Here is a 20458-nt window from a genome sequence, read left to right as displayed (position 1 = left end):
TTCATTAAAAAATCCTTACATTTGTTTACTTGGTAGTTTACACATCTCTTACCTCAGTCAGTTCAGTAAAGTAGTTCACACAATAAAACTAAACTACTTATTAGGGTATAACTATTCTGCATATTTATATATTTTGCAAAATATACCAAGGAAAATTTTAACTTTCTCCCCATGACTTCTTAAAACTCAGTCACAATTTTATTCTAAGACTGTAAAATGTCCTCACAGGGGCAGAAAACATCCTTATTTCAAATGTCATATACAACTTAAAATGAAAAAAAAATATTCAGCATAATTATTTTCTCTTCCTGTAATTAGAAGCTAATCTTATCACACTTAGCTGCAGGCTCAGAGCCAGTAAATGGCTGGCTGTAGAAATGATTGGGGAAATTTGCTTTTTGATAATTACAAGATATAATTATTATTGGTTTTCAAAGATCCTTCAGTGATTAGGAAGCACTTATAATTCCATCATAACATTTATATTACTAATAAAACAAGAAGTTGTACACTCTAATAGCTGATAAATGCCAGTTCAGAAAATGTTATTGCAGGTTTCAGAAAAACCACTCAGGTATTTAAATACATTGCATTCTATAAATTCTATCTTCATGTGTATTTCAATAAACACATAATAAATTAAAATGTACACATTGTCATTGGTATATATATTTGGAATGGCATATCTATGAAACACAGAATAATTAATAAGAAAACATTCAAAACTCTGGAAGAAAATGTTTTTCAGCAGCACTGAAAAGCCTAATAAAACTGTAAGAGCAGTACTGGATAATGTTCTGCCAGGGTAATTCACACAAGAATATGTCATGAAGGATTTCAGTGCTGTAGAAAGTAGGAGTGATTTTTATTTTCTGTATGACAAGAAAATTGTTTCTGAATTTTAATCTGAATATAAGAAAAACCAGAAGAAGGAAACTCATACTAAAAAATTGAGGGAAAGTAATTTACTGAAATTAGAATAAGACTACTTTATGTAGAAAGTACTTTTGGAGTTTTCACTGTCACCGTGAGTTGTGACTAACATGTGACATATCAGAGCCAAAGGGACATGATGACTACAATGAGACAGACTTGGTCTGGGATGACTCACTTTGAAACCTGAAGCCGCATCTTACTGTGGTTGGGTTTATCTGTCATGAAACAGGTAGTGTTGGGGGATATGCACAAGGTTCAGCTGAATTAGTTTAGACAGACAGAGATACTTGAGATAAAAAATGGGCCATATACAAGGTCATTGAAGACAATTTTATCATATCCTCACTAAGTTCTACTATGTTACTAGGTTTCACATTATTAACTGCTTTGTGTCAAACTTTATATTTTGATGACTCAGAAGCTATTTACATAGATGGATGATAATGGTAATCATTAGGAAAGACATTTGAGAAGTAGATTTCTTCAAAAGTGCTTAGCGACACAATGAAACTAGAATGATGGCTCGATGAGTCCTTGCTTTGCCTTCACTCAGGAGTTGAATGACAGTGGCATCATTAACACAGACCTGCTGAATATCATCTTGTGCCAGGAAAGATATGTATTTCTATAGTCCTCATATGAACTTGCTAATATAGATCTTATCTTTTTTGTAGATAGTGTGGTTGAGACACTCTAATTAAATTGCCCAAAGTCACAAAGTTACCAAATGTCAGAAGCTGAATTCAAACCAAGATTTAAGCAATTCCAAGGGAGCACTCTAACAATGCATCAAGCTAGGTACTTCAGTGATTTGACTTATTTACATATTTAATTTCTTCTCTTCCAGGCCATGGATTAATAAAAAAATATGAGAAGTTGAATATGTTTTATAAATCAAGGTATTGAATAAATATCTAAAAAATGTTATAACTTTTCCCTAATATCCTAAGATATTTTTAATAGAAATGGTATTTGGATTCCAAAATTTTCCTAGAACTATCACACAAGATATGTACAATGAGTTTTATTTTTCTAAGAAATCTTCATAAAATTACTCTATCATAATTTGAACTGAGCCCAATACTATGTGTTATTTAACTAGAAAATGTAAATAAATTATCTATATCGAGACAGAATTGCAGGGTGTTGTGGCATATGCATTTAATCCCAGCACTTGAGAGACAGAGGTAGGAGGCTTGCCATGAGTTCAAGGCCACCCTGAGATGACATAGTGAATTCCAGGTCAGCCTGAGCTACAGTGAGACCCTACCTTGAAAAACCACACAGAAAAAGAAAGAAAGAAATAAAACAACAGAATCTTGCTCTGTAGTCTGTATTTCCATGGAATTCATGATCCTTCCACATCAGTCTACTATGTGCCATAATTGTACCAAAAATGTGTACCAAAAAGTCCAGGAAGGTGATAATATTCTCAAGGATAACTACTATTGGATTATTGACAAAATTTCATTAGTGATATACAGCATTTGTCCTAAATTAATAATACCATAAAATGCTAATTTTAATGAAAATCATATGAACAAATATCTGAAGGCAGTCATAAAATAAAAATCTTCTGGTTCTCACAGCAGTAAGCATAGTACAAGCCTGTCTTTTCAATATAAATAGTAAAAGCTGTTATATTACATAATATCTAATAATTATTTCTTAGAGTTAAATGGTATAAGCTGAATGTTCATATATTTTGGGTCTGTCTGTATAGTATGCATGTTTATATGCATATCAATCTAGATGTATGTGTGTGTGTGTGTGTGTGTGTGTGTGTGTGTGTGTGTGTGTGTGTGTGCTTGTGCATGCAGCACTGTGGAGGCCAGAAGTTGATATTTTCTTCCCAAATCATTTTCCACCTCATTTTTTGAGACAATATTTCTCACTAAACCTGAAGCTCACCTACTGAACTAAACCAGCTTGCCAGTAAGCCTCATATTTCCATGGGTGCTGGCGGTCTGGACTTAGCAGTCCTCAGGCCTGAGCCTTTTCCCTTTCATCTGTGGTTAATACTTTAATAACTTCAAAAAACTGTTGAAACATCTAAAGCACCCTCATTTTTATTCAAATATAATGTGGAAGAGTAGCACTTATCAAAAGTTTAGTTTAATTGAAACACTGCACTTCTGGAATATGTCCTTCCTTGTCCAATTATTAACATAAGGGGGTACAACTCATACCTAACATAGTAGTATTAAGTAACAGTATTGTATGTGCTGTAACTAGAATGTTATTTGTCATAACAAAACTGGAGTTGAAATTTATTTCTTCATTTTAGTTTAGAGGTGGAGGAACCTGTGCAAGGCGTCAAGAACTTAAGGGGATCAGTGCCCTTTCATGAGAGTAAGTTGTTGTGAGAACACAGTACTATCCAAGCTGATTTGGCTTCATCCACCTTCTCTTGCTTCCTCTCTCGGTATGTGCCCCTTGGACCCTTCAACTATGTTAGGACACAACATGAGACCCTCTCTGGAAGACAAACAGATGCAAGAGCCATTGTTTTGATCCTAAGCACTGCCTCGTATTGTCTTGAATTGTCTGGTCTCAGGGATTCTCTAATAATTAGAGAAAACTGAAAAAGACAAAAAAAATCATAAAATATTTATATTCAGATTTTTCCTAAATTGTAAATTACAACATACTATGTGGATATGAGTTTGTGTTGTTAATTCATAGGTGCTTTAGTACATAAAATATTCATCTATTTGTATTCATTGAGTAGATGCTTACTGTAAATTTGTTTGTATTAGTGAATGAAAGTTAAAATAAATTTAAGAATGTATTTTGTTATCTAAAAATATTCTTTATTGATATACTAATATAATATTTATGAAATATTCACTATATATTTTATGCCAGAGGAATAAATGTTATAATTAAACAGTTGATAAACTTCTCAAAATGTTTTTAATATAGCTCCCCAAATTTTTTTTATTGAGTCTAATTCTAAAAAAAGAATTTTTGTCAGTGCACTCACCTACTGAAATGCAATTCACCAAACACCAATTATAATAATGTCTCCTTTGGAAACCAAGATAACAGCTCAGAAAAAAAAATATATTATGGAACATTATTTGATTAAAAATAAGAAGGTAGAATCATTGAGATGGAGAGGGGATATGATGGAGAATGGAATTTCAAAGGGGAAGGTGGGTGGGGAGGGAGGGTATTACTATGGGATACATTTTTTAAATATTTTATTTATTTATTTATTTAATTATTTATTTGAGAGTGACAGACACAGAGAAAAAGACAGATAGAGGGAGAGAGAGAGAGAATGGGTGTGCCAGGGCTTCCAGCCTCTGCAAACGAACTCCAGATGCGTGCGCCCCCTTGTGCATCTGGCTAACGTGGGACCTGGGGAACCGAGCCTTGAACCAGGATCCTTAGGCTTCACAGGCAAGAGCTTAACCGCTAAGCCATCTCTCCAGCCCACTATGGGATATTTTTTATAATCATGGAAAATGTTAATAAAAATTGAGAAAAAAATGAGAAGGTAGGAAATATTACTGTCACTTTCTTTCCTCTTCTTCTTCTTCTTCTTCTTCTTCTTCTTCTTCTTCTTCTTCTTCTTCTTCTTCTTCTTCTTCTTCTTCTTCTTCTTTTTAGTAAGAAACCATTGGAAAATTAAGGATAAGCTCAGGATTTTTTTTTTTTTCAAGGAAACAGAGTATGGACAAGTGTCAAGGTCCATGGGTATTGGGATAGAAGAGGTGAAAATGGCAGCATATGCTCTTTCATGTCAGCATTTGGGGCTTGGTGTGTATTCATTTATAGTGAAGAATGCATAACCAAATATTCAATGTGCATACTTCCTGCAGCAGGAACTGTGCTTCTGAGCACAACAGAAATTTCAAGACTCACATACTATCTCAGTATTGATTGAAATGGCTCAGTGACATAGAACAACTCCTCAGGATGATTATAGCTGACATTGATGTGCTACACCCAGGTCCTTCTTCAGTAACCAGAGATTTATTTAAACAGATGTTCTGGATTCTGCCAGAAGGGGACTCAGCTGTCATATATCTGCTGAAGACAAATGTCACACACAAGGTCGCAGCTCTTTCCAGGGCTGTCCTGTGTCTAATGACTGATAATACTAAGTATATGAAGACACATCTTTCTCTAACTTGGAATGATTTTAAAGGGACATCCTAACCCTAGAGCTTTCTGTGAAAATGGATGTTGTCATCCCTAGGACTGCTCAGCTTCTCCCTGTGCCAAACTCTGTTTTCCTTCCCTCCCCCCACAGATGCTGATCCTAAGGGCCTATCCTCAGTGTTCAGCACATTGAGCAGAACATCCTGGCCTCCTTTGTTTCATGCCCACCCTGTCACACCCACATTGCCCTTCTCAGTACTTCATGGATTTCCTCTCACAGGATTTATGCCTCCTGTTGCCTCTGTTTGGTCCCTCCTTAGCACCATTGCTGACTTCATTTGTGTACTCACATTTATTCTATCTCAGAGCTGACATGTTGGGGCACTCTCCTCAAATCTTTCATCTTGAATTATATATCTTGTCTCTGAATTCCCCTAGTACTATTTAGAGAATGATTTTGTTATTAGATATTATTGAAGGTATTATTATTATTATTATTATTATTATTATGTCATTTTATCTTTTACTGGGTAATATTTTTTTGAGGTAGGGTCTTACATATTCCAATCTGGCCTTGATGTGGTGGTGCACACCTTTAATCCCAGCACTTGAGAGGCAGAGGTAGGAGGATTGCTGTGACTTCAAGTCCATACTGAGATTACATAGTGAATTCCAGGTCAACCTGGACTAGAATGAAACCCTACCTCAAAAATCAAACCAACAACAACAACAACAAAGAATAACCTTACACTCCTTGTCTTCCTGCCTCCAACTCCTCAAATGCTGGAATGACAGGTATGCATTACCACTCCCAACTGAGAATATATTGTTAGAGAAAATGATCTCTAATTTCTTCTCTTTTCTCCAATGTATAACATGCTCCCAGGAACAAAATTGGCATTTTAGTAAGATGAACAAGGTGAAAAAAAGATAAAGTTGAGTGAGTGATGAATGAAGATGAGTGAGAATGAATCAAAGACCTTGAAGCCCCTTCAAGTATTCTTTCAGTTAGTCAAATGGTCATGTTAACAAAAACAGATGATAATAAATATAATGATAACAATATTGTTAAAATCTAACATTAATACACACCTCTGTCAGTGACTATAGTGATTTATTCTGTTTCCTCCTACAAATAATGCTTTCTTACTGATAGATACTGAGTTTCAATAATAAAAAAAGAAAGGCAAGAAACAATGTTTCATTATTACTAGATGCTCACTTAAATTTTGCAAATAATAAAGATAAGTTATGCGATTGTCTTTACTTCAATGGGAAAATGTGAAAGAGTTAAAGTCATCTAGTATTAAGCATGCCAGTTAAAGAAAGCATTTTCAATGACTCTTTATTATCAAAAGAATAAGGAAATTTTTAAGAGAAAAATAACTTTTTAAATCACTACTTGAATACTGTGGACAAATAAAACTGTCAGACTTCCATTTCATTCATTTATATAATTGCAGACTCAGTAGCTGATAGAAGCTAACAAAATTGAGAAGTGGGATTTATGTAAACATTATTAGCCCCTCCCTCTTCCTTTCCATTGATACCCCAAAATGAATTCTTCTTTGGGGACAGTATGTTTTTAAAATATATTTGATTTTTAATAGTTATTTGTATTTCTTTATGAGAGAGAAAGAAAGAAAGAGAATGAGCTCACCAGGGCAGCCTCTGCAAATGAACTCCAGATGCATGTGCCACCTTGTACATCTGACTTATGTGGGTCCTGAAGTATCAAACCTGGGTCACTTGGCTTCGCAGGCAAGTGCATTAACCTCTAAGCTATCTCTCCAGCCCATTGATATTTTATATTTTATTTTAATTTATTTATTTGAGAGTCAGAGAGATACAGAAATAGGTAAAGAAAGGGAGAGAATGGGTGCACCAGGGCCTCCAGCCACCGCAAATGCACTCTAGATGTGTGTACCCCCTTGTGCATCTGGCTTAGATGTGTCCTGTGAAGTCAAACCTGGGTCCTTTGGCTTTGCAGGCAAGCACCTTAAATGCTAAACCATCTCTCCAGCCCAAGCCCATTGATTTTGACACCAGAATAGTACACATTGCTGGTTGTATCCTCCATAATCATATTTTACAACCAAATATTAGCTAAAATTAAAAATTCATGCTAATTGGTCAGGAGTAGTGGTATACATCTTTAATTCCAGCACTTGGACAGCAGAAGTAGGAGGATTGTTAAATTGAAGGTCAGCTTGGGACTATAAAGTGAGATCCACGTCATCCTAAACTAGAGTGAGACTCTGCCTCAGAAAAACTAAAAGTTCATACACAAATTAAAAATCCCTGAATTTGAGCTGGAGATTGCTCAGTGGTTAAAAGTACTTGCTTGCAGCCTGATGCCCGGGTTCACTTCCCAAGTATAGATACAGAAAGTGGTGCATGTGTCTGGAGTTTGTTTGCAGTGGCCAGACTCCTTGGCATTCCCATTGTCACTGTCTCAAATAAATAAAAAATATTTTCTTTAAAATTAATGATAACTGTAAAATTTCAACTAAATTTTTCTTTCATGATATATGCTTTTTGGTATGTTTTCCTAAATTATTTGAAAGTGATGCCACATTGTAGATATTGAGAGAAAGGAGGAGAGAGAGAGAGAGAGAGAGAGAGAGAGAGAGAGAGAGAGAAAGACAGAGAGCTTACAGATTGCAGTGTCAGTTGCACCTGAGTAATGAGACTGGAATAATATCAAAAGAAACCTTTATTTTTTTTCTTTATTAATTTTTTTCCTACAAAATGCAAGCAAACCACTTGGAAAAGACAATTGAAATTTGGGTACAGTTAACTTGTGATAAAGTTTTACATTAACTGATTATCAAAGAAACTTAGGATGGAGAGATACCTTAGTGGTTAAGCATACTTCCTGTAAAAACATGAGGGCCTTTGGGGACTTGAGACTGACCAAGTTCAAATCTGAAAATCCTAGGTAAAACAACTGGGTGTGACTACAGGTACCTGTTACCCCAATCCCTCAGTGGAGCAGATACCTAAGATTCTTCACAACCCCACAAGCTTCAGACTGTGGCTCAAAAACAAGACCAGGGAGAAGAATGATGGAACAGGACACTCAACATTCCACTCTTGCTGGACACCCCTGGTAAATGAGTCATCTCCCCCACATATTATAGATAAGCATATGGGGCACTTCAAGCGCACATACATGTGCATATAACACATATACCCCCCCCAAACAAGAATATGTATGCATATGCAAAACTTAATAGAATAGCAACAAATCCCCAAGGTGATCACTTATATCAGAATATTCTGAATCTCTCTAAGATGTATCTTCCAATGGTGCCATATCACATGATCTGAAAATGTCACTACTGGTGAGATGAATAGTTTATGTGATGGATATAACCGAGTGGTTTGTACTTTCTCCTCAAGTTTCCTAAAAGACTGGGAAGATTGTTCAGTGGATAAAGTGTGCAATTATGAATATCTGAGTTTGAATCCCCAAAACACATTTAAAGTTAGGTGCGGTAGCAGAACTTTATAATCCCAGAAACCTATGGTGAGACAGGAGGCATGCAGGAGATTTCCTTGGAAGTTCATGGTCCAGCTAGCCTGGTGAATGCAGCAGGGAATAAATAAATAAACAAATAAATAAATAAATAAAAACTTTCTTCAGACAAGGTAGAATGTGAGCACCTACACCCAAGGTTGTCCTCTGAAGTGTACCATACCGTGTCAAACGTGCCCCTGCCCTCACATATATGAACACACATGCATAATTTCATAAACTTAAAGTGACAGCTACTCTCTTAGTGCTTTTGACAATATTACCCTAGAATCAGTCATGACGGATCATGCCTGCAATGTCATCATTTGGGAAGCTGAAGCAGGAGGCTTGAGACAACCTTGAGGTCGGCCTGGACTGAACAGTGAATTTCAGGCTAGACTGAGCTATAGAGTGAGGCCTTGTCTCAATCACTCTCTGTCCTCTAAAAGAATATCATATTAGGATCTTCAATAATCTTGATGTCTGCACACTGATTACTTAAATTATATCTATGAAGTCTGAGCCTGCAATGAGTGGGCAAGCAGTGATTCTAAGTGAGTCCATATTCCAAATGTAATCTTCCTACTAGATCAATAAACAAATGGAAAAATTATTAAAGAGCAGTTCAGCTAAAATCAGGGTACATAAATTCAATGCAGATGCATATAATGAAAGAAAATAATATATGACCCAAATCTGTAAGGTAAATGATAATTATAGCTACAGGTTATTATTACAAGAGATTATTCCTAAAAATTGGAATGATAATGTTGTCAAAGCAACATTCATCCTAGCATGGTAGTAAATGCCTTTAATCCCATAACTCAGGAGGCAGAGGTAGGAGGATCCTGATGAATTCAAAGCCACCCTGAGACTACATAATGAATTCTAGGTCAGCCTGGGCTAGAATGAGACCCTGCCTCAAACATACATGCGTGTGCACATGCACACACACACACATGCACAAACACAAATCTTCAACTTGTAGAAGCTTTGTTTTAGCTGATATCTGAAGCATGAACATTGCACATATGTGAAGTTTTGATACATAAAATGTGTTTAAGCTCATCTCCTCAGACATTCTTTTATTCTGGTGAAAATATTCAACATCACTTTTACAGTTTTATGCAATATACTGTCCTCTAGCCTTATCCACAATCATCCTACAAACTTCGGTCCTGAATGAATAATACGCCATCACCTACATATCTCCCTCTCTCTATCCCTGCCTCCTACATGGCACTTTGGCCTCTGAAAACCATCATTCAATTCTCAACTTCTTTCAGACGAACTTTAAAAAAAATATTTTCATATTTATTTTTATTAAGAATATACTTTGTGTTTTCTTCTCCTCCCTGCCCCAGTGATATGGGGCCATCCTCAGTGGGGTGGCTTATATTTCCCATGGTGTGTGGGTTATACATTGTGGGAGCAGCAGTCAGTTATTGGGGGGAGGCAATGCCCATGGGAGTGGCATCCCAACCTGTGGCTGTTATAATCTCTCTACCACCTCTTCCACAAAACTCCCTGAACATTGGGAGATGTGCTTAAGTCTACTTCAATGATGAGCTCTTGAGATCCGCTGGATTTGTGCTTTGGAATATGTTGAGTATCCTTAATATCTGTCTCCTTCACTCTAGAGCTAATTGTCAGGCTCACTATGGAAGGAGCACGCTTACTCTCTTGCTCTTGTCCTTAATTCCTAAGTGGTTTCACCTGGACTTTGGCTGCAATGAGAAGGTTTATCTCTTCATGACTTGCTACATTCTGAAAAAGACAAACAGATTCTCCAAAAAGAGAGTGAAATCAGCAGATGCTAGATATAATAAGTATTATTAATTTGAGGAGATTTTTGATGAACGTAGCCCCTCTTATAGCCAAAGACTAGTGGAGCTTAACATTGGAGAGCATAATCTTTGTGTTCATAGGATTCAGGCCAGGTTCCCAGTTCCAGATATGGGTTTCTTTCCACTGACTAGATTGCTAAGCCAATCAGAAAGCGACTGGTTAACCACCAAGGCTTTGTGCCTCCATTACACTAGCAATGTATTTCTTATCAGACTGGTAGTCTCTGAGTGGCTTAGACCACTGCTTGTTCACACTGCTGTTGGCCACTTACCCACAGTAGGTCATGTAGCACTTTCCAGTACTATATGGGTTAACTGTCTTGGGGCTGGCTCTCTTCTGAATACTAGCCATGTCTCCCCATGTTCTGTGTCTTCAGTAATAGCATCTTACCTTTTACCACAGGTAAAAGTGCTTTGACAAAAACTTGCCTTGTTTTAGGGAGTTTAAAGGTCTCTTCTATCAGCAGCTCAATGTGGTTAGCCCCCGTTTCTCATACTGGGAGTTTTAAGTCTGATCCAATTTTTTTTTTAATGTTAAGATTCATCCCATCCTCTCTAGGATCTTCTTTTCAGGCACTCCTCCCATATTCCTGTTGAAGGTTAAATATTTTAGTCCACTTTCAAGGAGAAAGGTTTTTATGGTACCAGTTCATTTTGGGTTTAGTTTTATGTTTATTTCCCCTGAAGCCCATCCATCCCTATTGTCTGGGCCTCAAGTTGTTTACTCAGTATGCCAGCAACTCAAACTGATCCACATTAGGAACCTCAGATGAGTGAGAACATGCAACATTTTTTCTTTCTGTTATTGTGTGTGTTCACTGAGTGTAATATGTTCTAAGTCCATCCATTTTCCTAAAAATTTCATTGTATCATTTTTTTTTTTTTACTTCTGAGTAGAATTCCATTGTATAGATGCATCACAACTTCACCATCCTTTTGCCCAGTGATGGGCACATCAGTTGATCCCAGTTCTTAGCTATAATGCATTGAACAGCTATAAACATGGTTGAGCAAATATCTCTGTAGTGAAGTGTGGAGCATTCAGGGTGAGTGCCCCAAAAGGGAATCACTGGGTCTGTTGGTAGTTCTGTATTCATCTTTTTCAGGAATCTCCATACTTACTTCCATAGTGGTTGTATAAATTTGCATTCCCACTAACAGTGAATTATGGGTCCTCTTTACCCATGTCCTTCCTTGCCAACATTTGTTGCTGTTTTTTTTTTTTTTTTTTTTTTTAGGTAGGGTTCACTTTAGAATGACCTGGAATTCACTATGTAGTCTCGGGGTAGCCTTGAACTTTCTCGGTGATCTTCCTACCTCTGCCTCCCAAGTGCTGGGATTAAGGGTGTGTGCCACCACGCCCATCTTTGTTTGATATATTTTTTTAAATGTTTGACATCTTTACTGGAGTAAGGTGGAATTTGTTTTAATTTGCATTACCCTGATAGGGATGTTGAACATTTCATTGTGTATTAGCCATTAGTGTTTCTTCTTCTCAGAGCTCCCTGTTCAGTTCTCTACCCCATTTTTCTTGAATAGGTGGTTTATTATTTTTATTTTTGAGTTCTTTTAAATTCTAGATATTAGGCCTCTGTCACTGGTACTGGTATATCTGTCATTTTTTTTTCTCCCATTCTCTGGGTAATCTATTGGCTCTGCTTATTATGTTATTTGTGCAGAATCATTTTAGCTTATTGAGATCTCATTGGTTGAGTGACTGTTTAATTTCCTGGACTACTGGGATATTGTTTGAGAGTCCTTCTCCAGTTCTATGTCATGGACAGTTCCTCCTATTTTTTCTTCCAGTATATTGAGGTCTTTAATCCATTTGGAGCTGATTTTTATGGATGGTGAAATGATTGGGACTAGTTCAAAATTTCTACATGTGTTTGTACAATTTGTCAATCATCTTTAGTTGAAGATGCTCCAGTTTAAATTATTGGCACCTTTGTCAAAGATCAAGTAGCTGTAGTTTGTCCTTAGAGCCAGGTCTTCAATTCTGTTCCATTGGTCTATATGTCTGTTTTATGCCAGCATCATGCTGGTTTTGCTACTATGGGTTTATAGTATAGCTTTAGATCAGGCATGGGGATACCTCCAGAGGTAATTCTTTTGGTGAGGGTATGTTTGGCTATCAGAGGCCTGCTCATATTTCATATGAATTTTGAGATTTTTTTTTCTATCTCTGTGATAATTGATTCTGGAATTTTTTTTTATTGGTATTGCATTAAATCTGTTTAATGCTTTTGGTAAAATTGCCATTTTTACAATATTAATTCATTCTACCTATCCAGGAGCATAGAGATCTTACCATCTTCTCATATCCTCCTCAATTTTTTGAGTGCTTTTATGTTTTCATTATATAGGTCTTTCACATTCTTGGTTAGTATTTTCAAAGTTATTTTATTGTTTTGTGAGTATTAAAAATGGAACAGCCTCACTGTTTTTTTTCTCTCTATATACTTGTCCTTTGCAAGTAGAAAGGTTACTGATTTTTGAGTGTTGATTTTATATCCTGCCACATTGCTAAAGAAATTAAATACCTTTAGAAGTTTTGAGATGAGACATTTGGGTCACTTATGTATAGGATCATGTCATCTGCAATTTGACTTCTTCCTTTCCAAATTGTATACCTTTGATTTCTTTTTCCTGTATTATTGCGTGGGATAGGACTTCTAGTACTATGTTGAAGAGCAGTAGTGAGATTGGGTACCCCTGTCTTGTTCCCAATCTCAATATGAACTCCCTGAGCCTTTTCTCATTAGGTATCTTTTAGGCCTCAGGAGCTTTATATATAGCCTTATTATATTGAGATATAAACTCTCCATGCCTATTCTCTCTAGGGCTTTGATCATGAAGTGATGTTACATTTTGTTGAAGGCCTTCTCTGATATAGATATAGATCTCTATAGCAAAGCCTAGAATTTTTAGGGTATATGAGCAGAAGTAGAATAGATAGGTCATATGATAGACCTATTTTTAGGTTTTTAAAATTTGTTTGTTGTTTTTAAGGTAGGTTCTCACTCTAGTTTCAGCTGTCTTGGAATTGACTTTGTAGTCATGACTGGCTTCAAACTCATGGTGATCCTCCTACCTCAACCTTTTGAGTGATGGAATTAAAAGCATGTACCAACATGCCTAATTTCAGGCTTATTTTTAGAAACCTTCCAACTGATTTCAATAGTGGTTGCACCTGTCTAAGCTTATACCAACAGTCATTACACTGTTGTTGGAATAGTCTGCCATATGAGTTTTTGATAATTGCCATTCTGACTAGAGTGAAATGGACTACTAATTTGCATTTTCCTGGTAGCTAAGCATGCTGAGCATTTGTTTAGATGTTGATTGGCCATTTGTATTTGTTCTTTTAAGAACTCTCTGTTCAGTTCCCTTCCCTATACTTTGCCTTGGTGGATTGGCTGCCAATTAGTCCCTCCATTCTCTTAAAATTATTCTTCATGTGTGATTTCATGTTGAAAGTATGCTGTCTTAGTTACTAGGCCTTAGTTGGTACATTTTCAAGTCAGATTTATAATGCTCCCTACTTTGTTCATTTGGATTAAGATGGCTTTAATCATTTGGGAAAGGCAGGGCATGATAGAGGTAGTTCCCCATAAATCTTAAAAATCACTAATTTCTAGGTCAATAGGATGTCATTTATTGGCTGGGAGGATGGATTAGTTGACAAGGGACTTGAAACATAATTATGAAGACTTGTTCATATTGCAGTACTACATATACATGAAGGGGTGTATTGGCTTTCTGCAATCCTAGCATTCAGAAGGCAGAGACAGAGAGACAGACAGAGAAACACACACACACACACACACACACACACACACACACACACACACACACAGATCTCTGTGGCAAGATGGATACCTAGACTATGGTGAATTTATATGCTCTGCATTCAAGTAAGAGAGCCTCCCTTTTGTGGTTGGATTCAGGTGTCCTCCATAAACTCCGAAGTTCTGAATGCTAGGTTCTCAGCTTATAGAGATTTGGGAATTAGTGCCTCCTGAAGGTACTGTATTGTGGGAGGTACAGGCTTATGGCTATTAGAGCCAGTTTCCCTTTGTCAGTGTTTGATCACTCTCCTGTCACTATTGTCCACCTGATATTGGCAAGGAGGTGATGTCCACTCTCTGCTCTTGTCATTGTTTTCCCCTGCCATCATGGAGCTTACCCTCAAGTCTATAAACCAAAACAAACCCTTTTTCCCACAAGCTGCTCTCGATCAGGTGATTTCTGCCAGCAGTGTGAACCTGACTGAAACAGTAAGGTTGGTACCGAGTTTGGCATCATGGCAGCTATACACTTGACTGTGTGGCTTTTGGCCTTTCCAAGCTGACTTTTGAGAAGAATGTGGAAGGATTTGAAATTTTGGCCTAATAAATGCCTTGCAGTGCTATAAGTACAGCTTGATGGACTATTTTGGTCAGAGTTGAAAGACATGGATGCAGTAAGAACTATGGATTGTGTGGTTTGTCTTATGAGGGTGAGAAAGAATTTTGCCTATCCTGGGCTGGAAGTAGTTTGTATGAGAGTTTGTGCCAGGTTGCATTGCATAGAAATGGACTGGTAGGAGCAGAGGAATATTGCACATAATTGAAACCTTTGGGATGAAACTTCTGCCTGTTCAGCTGCAATTATATGAGAGATTACAACCTTTGAGATTGGGCCAGCTGATCTGCACTGGGGCAACAATAAGAATGTAGTCTCTTTTGAAGGGGTCTGAATGCTGCAGGAGTGACCTGTTCTTCAAAGTCCGCTTAATTCCCCCCTTGAATTAACAAATTAACACCCTACCAGGTATTATAGCATGTAAGAAATGCAAGAAAGAGAGAGGGTCATTGAATTTGCAACATGGTCTTGTGTTTTGCAAATGATCATGGGCAGTGTGAAGCAGGTCTGGTAAGGATTTCCTGCATGGAGACCTGATGGAGCCACAAGGATGGACCATGGGTTTCACTGGAGACTCAGTAGAGATGCTGGGACTACTAGACAGCTGTTAAGGAGAGCTGACAGCACCAGATGAAGTTTTCCAAGTCTGTGAGTAGTTTAGCTGGAGGGGTAGAATTGGAACTTCAAAGACTTGTTGCTGGTTAAAATTATCGGATTTTGAGATTTGTCATTAACTAGAGTTGTTAGACTTGGAACTACAGAGATTGATGTTTACCCTATTTAAATCTTGTATTGGTTGAATATTTCTTTGCTATACCTACCCAATACCATCTTTTGTAATGTGAATATTATGTGACATTGTGTGTTCTTTTTAAAATTTTTTTTGGTACTAAGTCTCAGTTAAAAAAGATTTTAGACTATGAGGATGTTTGAACATCATTGGGATTGATAAAACTAAGGGGACTCTTAAAGTTGGACTGAATACATTGTATTTTATACCATGTATGGTAATCACTTTATGGGGTTCAGGGGAAGAATGTGGTGGCTTGAATCAGGAGTCCCCCATAAACTTAGATGTTCTGAATGCTAGGTTCCCAGCTGATAGAGATTTGGGAAATAATGCCTTCTGGAGGCAGTGTGTTCTTGGGGGCAGATTTATGGGTATTATAGCCAGTTTTCCTTTGCTAGTGTTTGGCACACTCTCTTGTTGCTATTGTTCACCTGATGTTTGCAAGGAGGTGATGTCTACTCCCTGCTCATGCCATTGTTTTTGCCTGACATCATGGAGCGTCCCCTGAAGTCTGTAAGTCAAAATAAACATTTTTATTTTCCCCCACAAGCTGCTCTTGGTCAGGTGATTTCTGCCAGAAAAGCAAACCTGACTGCCACAGTACCTTAGTAGACTAAAGAGTGATTGTAGAAGATGTCAACCTTTGGTGTTTAAACACGCACACATACACACACACACACACACACACACACACACACACACACACACACATACACATGCATTCATTCACACCATGGATATATGTACATATAATAAGAATAAATTGGTATTTTTTATTTGTATTTGGCAATTTTATACATATATACTACACCCTCCTATTACTGTCTTTTATTATTCTTCCACTCCTAGTACACCCTTTCTTCCTCCCATCACTTGCCAATAGTTACATCATAGGAAAGAATGATTCTTGCTACACAAACAACCCTTAACTGCAGTAGCTCCTCAGGGATGGATGGGGACTCATAACCTCCTTCTCTACCTATGAATGATTATTGAGTAACCCTATCCTGTTAAGGTCTTTGGAAGGTGACCACAGCTGCTATAAATTTATAAGTACAACAGCCAGGTCACATTCAGCTGACAAATTTCCACAGTACTCTTCTCCATTTTCCAGCTCTTATGCTTATTTCTTCCCTTCTTCTGTGATGTTGTGATGTTCCCTGAGCCTTGTAGGTGATGAGATAGATGTCACATACTAGGATGAGCACTTATAAGTCACTTATTTTCAGCATGTTAATCAGTTATATGTCTCTGAGTCAACTGGATCCCACTGGAACAAAAGTAAAAGCTTTGCTGACCAAGGATTAGAGCAATCCTAATCTGTGAATAAAAACAAAAATGTTTACAAGGCAGTTTGATAGTATACCAATTTAGTAAAACAACAGAAATTGGATCATCCATAGTGCATATGGCCTCCCCTGCTTTTGGACTTTTGAAATTTTTTTAAAAATTTTTTATTAACTTCCATGATTATAAAAAGTACCCCATGGTGATACCCTTCTTCCCCCCACTTAACCCTTTGAAACTCCACTCTCCATCATACCCCCTTCCCATCTCAATAAGTCTCTCTTTTACTTTTGATGTCTTGATCTTTTCCTCTTCTTATGATGGTCTTATGCAGGTAGTATCAGGCACTGTGAGGCCATGGATACCCAGGCCATTTTGTGTCTGGAGGGAGCATGTTGTGTGGAGTCCTGCCCTTCCTTTAGGTCTTACATTCTTTCCGCCAACTCTTCCACATTAGACCCTGAGCCTTGGAAGGTGTGATACAGATATTGCGGTACTGAACACTGCAGTCATTTCTTTCCATCACCATGATACCTTCTGAGTCATCCCAAGGTCACGGCCATCTGAAAGAAGAGAAGATTCTCAACCAAAAGTGAAAGTATCATTAATATAAGGGTGTGAACATTAACATAAGTGCTTACTGGGCAGTTTGATAAGCATAGTATATACATTTGACCAGACAACAGCAGTCATTACACCCCTAGGGCTTATGACTACCCCCTGTTTTAAGTTTTCAGTATCAGGGATGTATTCCTTTCCCATGGAGTGGGCTTCAAGTCCAATTAGAGAGCAGTTGGTTTCCCCCATAACAGACATGTCACTATTGCACCCATTAGCTCATTTGACCTGGCTGGCCAGTTATAAGGCTTGAAGTGTCCACTGATGAGTATCTTCATTTTATTTCTCTTTCCCCCATTGAATTGCATACAGAATGGCTTGGCCAGGTTTTTAATCCCAGGTACAAATTTCTTCTTGTGGAGTAGGCCTAAAATCCAATCAGAGAGCTATTGATTACCTCCACAACAGCATTGCCACTATGGCACCAGTGGGCCCATCTTTTCTGGCAGGTCAATATTGTAGTACACAGGGTTCACTGTTGGGTGAGATCATGTTGCTAAAGGATTACATAGGCTGCTAGAAAACAAAAATGATTTGCAGTTTGAAAAGCTTTTACAATAATTTGTAGATCACTGGGTAGTATTGACATTGCAGATTCCTTAACAGGAGCAATTCTTCTCATCTATGAACATTAGATAATTTTCTATATCTTGTGGCACATTTTCTCCAATATCCTTCATTGAATGTTTTATAGTTTTAATTGTATATATCTTCCACATATTAAATTAAATTTACATTTGGTTATTTTTTTAATTTTCATAGCTATTACTTTATTTCTGTTTCATGAAATTTGATATTGATGTATAGTAATGCTGATTGTAGTATACTGAAATATGTTGAATTTTTATTAATTCTAACTCTTGGATGGTGTTTAGTATCATAAAGTCATGTAATTTTCAAAGAGTAAAAGGTTACCTTCTTTCCTATTAGTTTTTATTGTCTTCCTTTAATTCTTTTCCTGATTTCTCTACCTAGGACATGCTGAATGAGAATGATGAAAACGGGTAGCTTAGGGCTGCAGATTTGGCTCAGTGATAGTGTTTGCCTCACATGCTCAAGCCCTGGTTTCAAAACAACAGCATCACAATACAAAAAAAAAAAAAAAAAAAGATTAAAAAAATGTGGATGGCTTTGTCTTCTTCCAGATCTTGCTGAGAAAACTTGCTCATTTCTTCCACTTGAAATTATGTTAGCTGTTGGTTTGTGAAACAGCACTTTAATTATATTGAAGTGTATTTCTTTCACACCTAATTTGTTTAGCTTTTATCATGAAGGGATGTTGGTTCTATTAATGGTCTCTTTGAGATATTTTGTGATAACCATATAGTTTGGCTGTTTCCTATATCTGAAATGCTGTCAAAGAAGAATTGATAAGCATATAGTGAATAGTCATGCCTCATTGTGGTGAATCCCATTTGGTCCTGGTGGAAAATCTCTTTAATATAGGTTCAGTTTACTACAACAACTGAGTTTTGCATCTATATTTAGGAAGGTCACTGAGTTTTATCTTTATTTTCTTTGTGTGCTCCCCTTAGGATTTGTATCACGGTACTTCTGGCCTCACAGAACGAGATCAGGAGAATTATTTCTCTTCAAATTTTTGGAAAGAAAAGCAGTTGGTAATATTTTATCTTCAAATGTTTTATAGAATTTTGTAGAATTCAGCTGACACTGCAACTTTTTGGGGGGAGTGGAGACATTCTACTGATTCATCCATGACTGTTTACTTTCATCTTCTGTACTTAACTGTAACAGTGCTATGGAGGGGTCAGGAGAAGTCCTTGAACACCAAACCCCTACGTCTATGTAATTTAAAAAAATGGACAAACCAGGCTGAGACCACAAATTTATTCAAAAATATCAGGAATACAGTGGAGAGGAAGGGCTTGAGAACTGAGGAAGGGAAAGTGGCTGGGGAGAGGGAGAATACACTATGTGGTCCTGGAACCCATGTTCTCAAAACAATGTGAACAGGGATATTTTTCTAAAAGGGTGTGTGCTTTCAAAAAAAAAAAAAAAAAACAGATCCACAGGCCATAAAAGTAATAGCAAAGAATTCTCTAGTTCCACTCTGGGAAGTCATGCTGCCAGAGTGGGAAGGACATAATCTTTCTTTCTGGCAGGAGACCCAGGCATGGAGATTTGAGCAGCCAAAGGGCCAGAAAAGCAAAATCCCTTTCCCTGAGCCCAGGTAAGATATTTGGTGACCAGGTCTGAAAGCCCTTTGGCCTAAACTCAGAGAAGGGGTCCACCCATTGTGTGGGAGAGATCTAGTTGGGTGAGATGAGTAGGCAGAATCCTGCAAATGGCCTTGGAGATGGTATGACATGAGATTCCTCCCTTGAGAGCCTCTCCTAGCTAGCCACCTGCATGCTAAGCTACCTGGGTAGTCCCTCTCATGTGACTCAGTCTTGCTAAGGAGTATGTATCTGTCTGTTCTTCATATCTTCTTGGGTATCAAATTTATTAGGTATCATTACTCTAGTTAATCTCTCCTAACCCTTTGTATTTTGTCCCACCCTCCTCTCCACTGTTCACACCTACGTGCCTCCTTCTTTTTCTATTTCATGGGCATTGGGACCAGCTTTCATCAGTCTCACCACTTGAACTGAAAACCACCAATTCTCCCTCAGAGGCAAATTGGGACTGCAATGGTCCCACTTGCCATCACCCCAAGTGACCCATTAGCTAGATTTTTGCTTCCTGTTCCCGCAACCTTACGCTCTGCTGGACTACAAGTCTTTGTCCCAGAGGGGGGAGTGCTTTTGCCAGGAGACACAAAGAACATTCTATTGAACTGGAAGCTAAGACTTCCCCCTGGTCACTTTGGGCTCCTAATGCCCTTGAGTGAACAGGCTGAGAAAGGAGTTACAGTGATTGCAGGGGTGATTGATCCAGATTACCAGGGGGAAATTGGGCTGCTCCTCCACAATGGCGGTA

The sequence above is a fragment of the Jaculus jaculus genome, chromosome 7, assembly GCF_020740685.1.
Source record: "Jaculus jaculus isolate mJacJac1 chromosome 7, mJacJac1.mat.Y.cur, whole genome shotgun sequence".
Lineage (NCBI taxonomy): Eukaryota > Metazoa > Chordata > Mammalia > Rodentia > Dipodidae > Jaculus > Jaculus jaculus.
Note: the sequence above shows the minus strand (reverse complement) of the source record.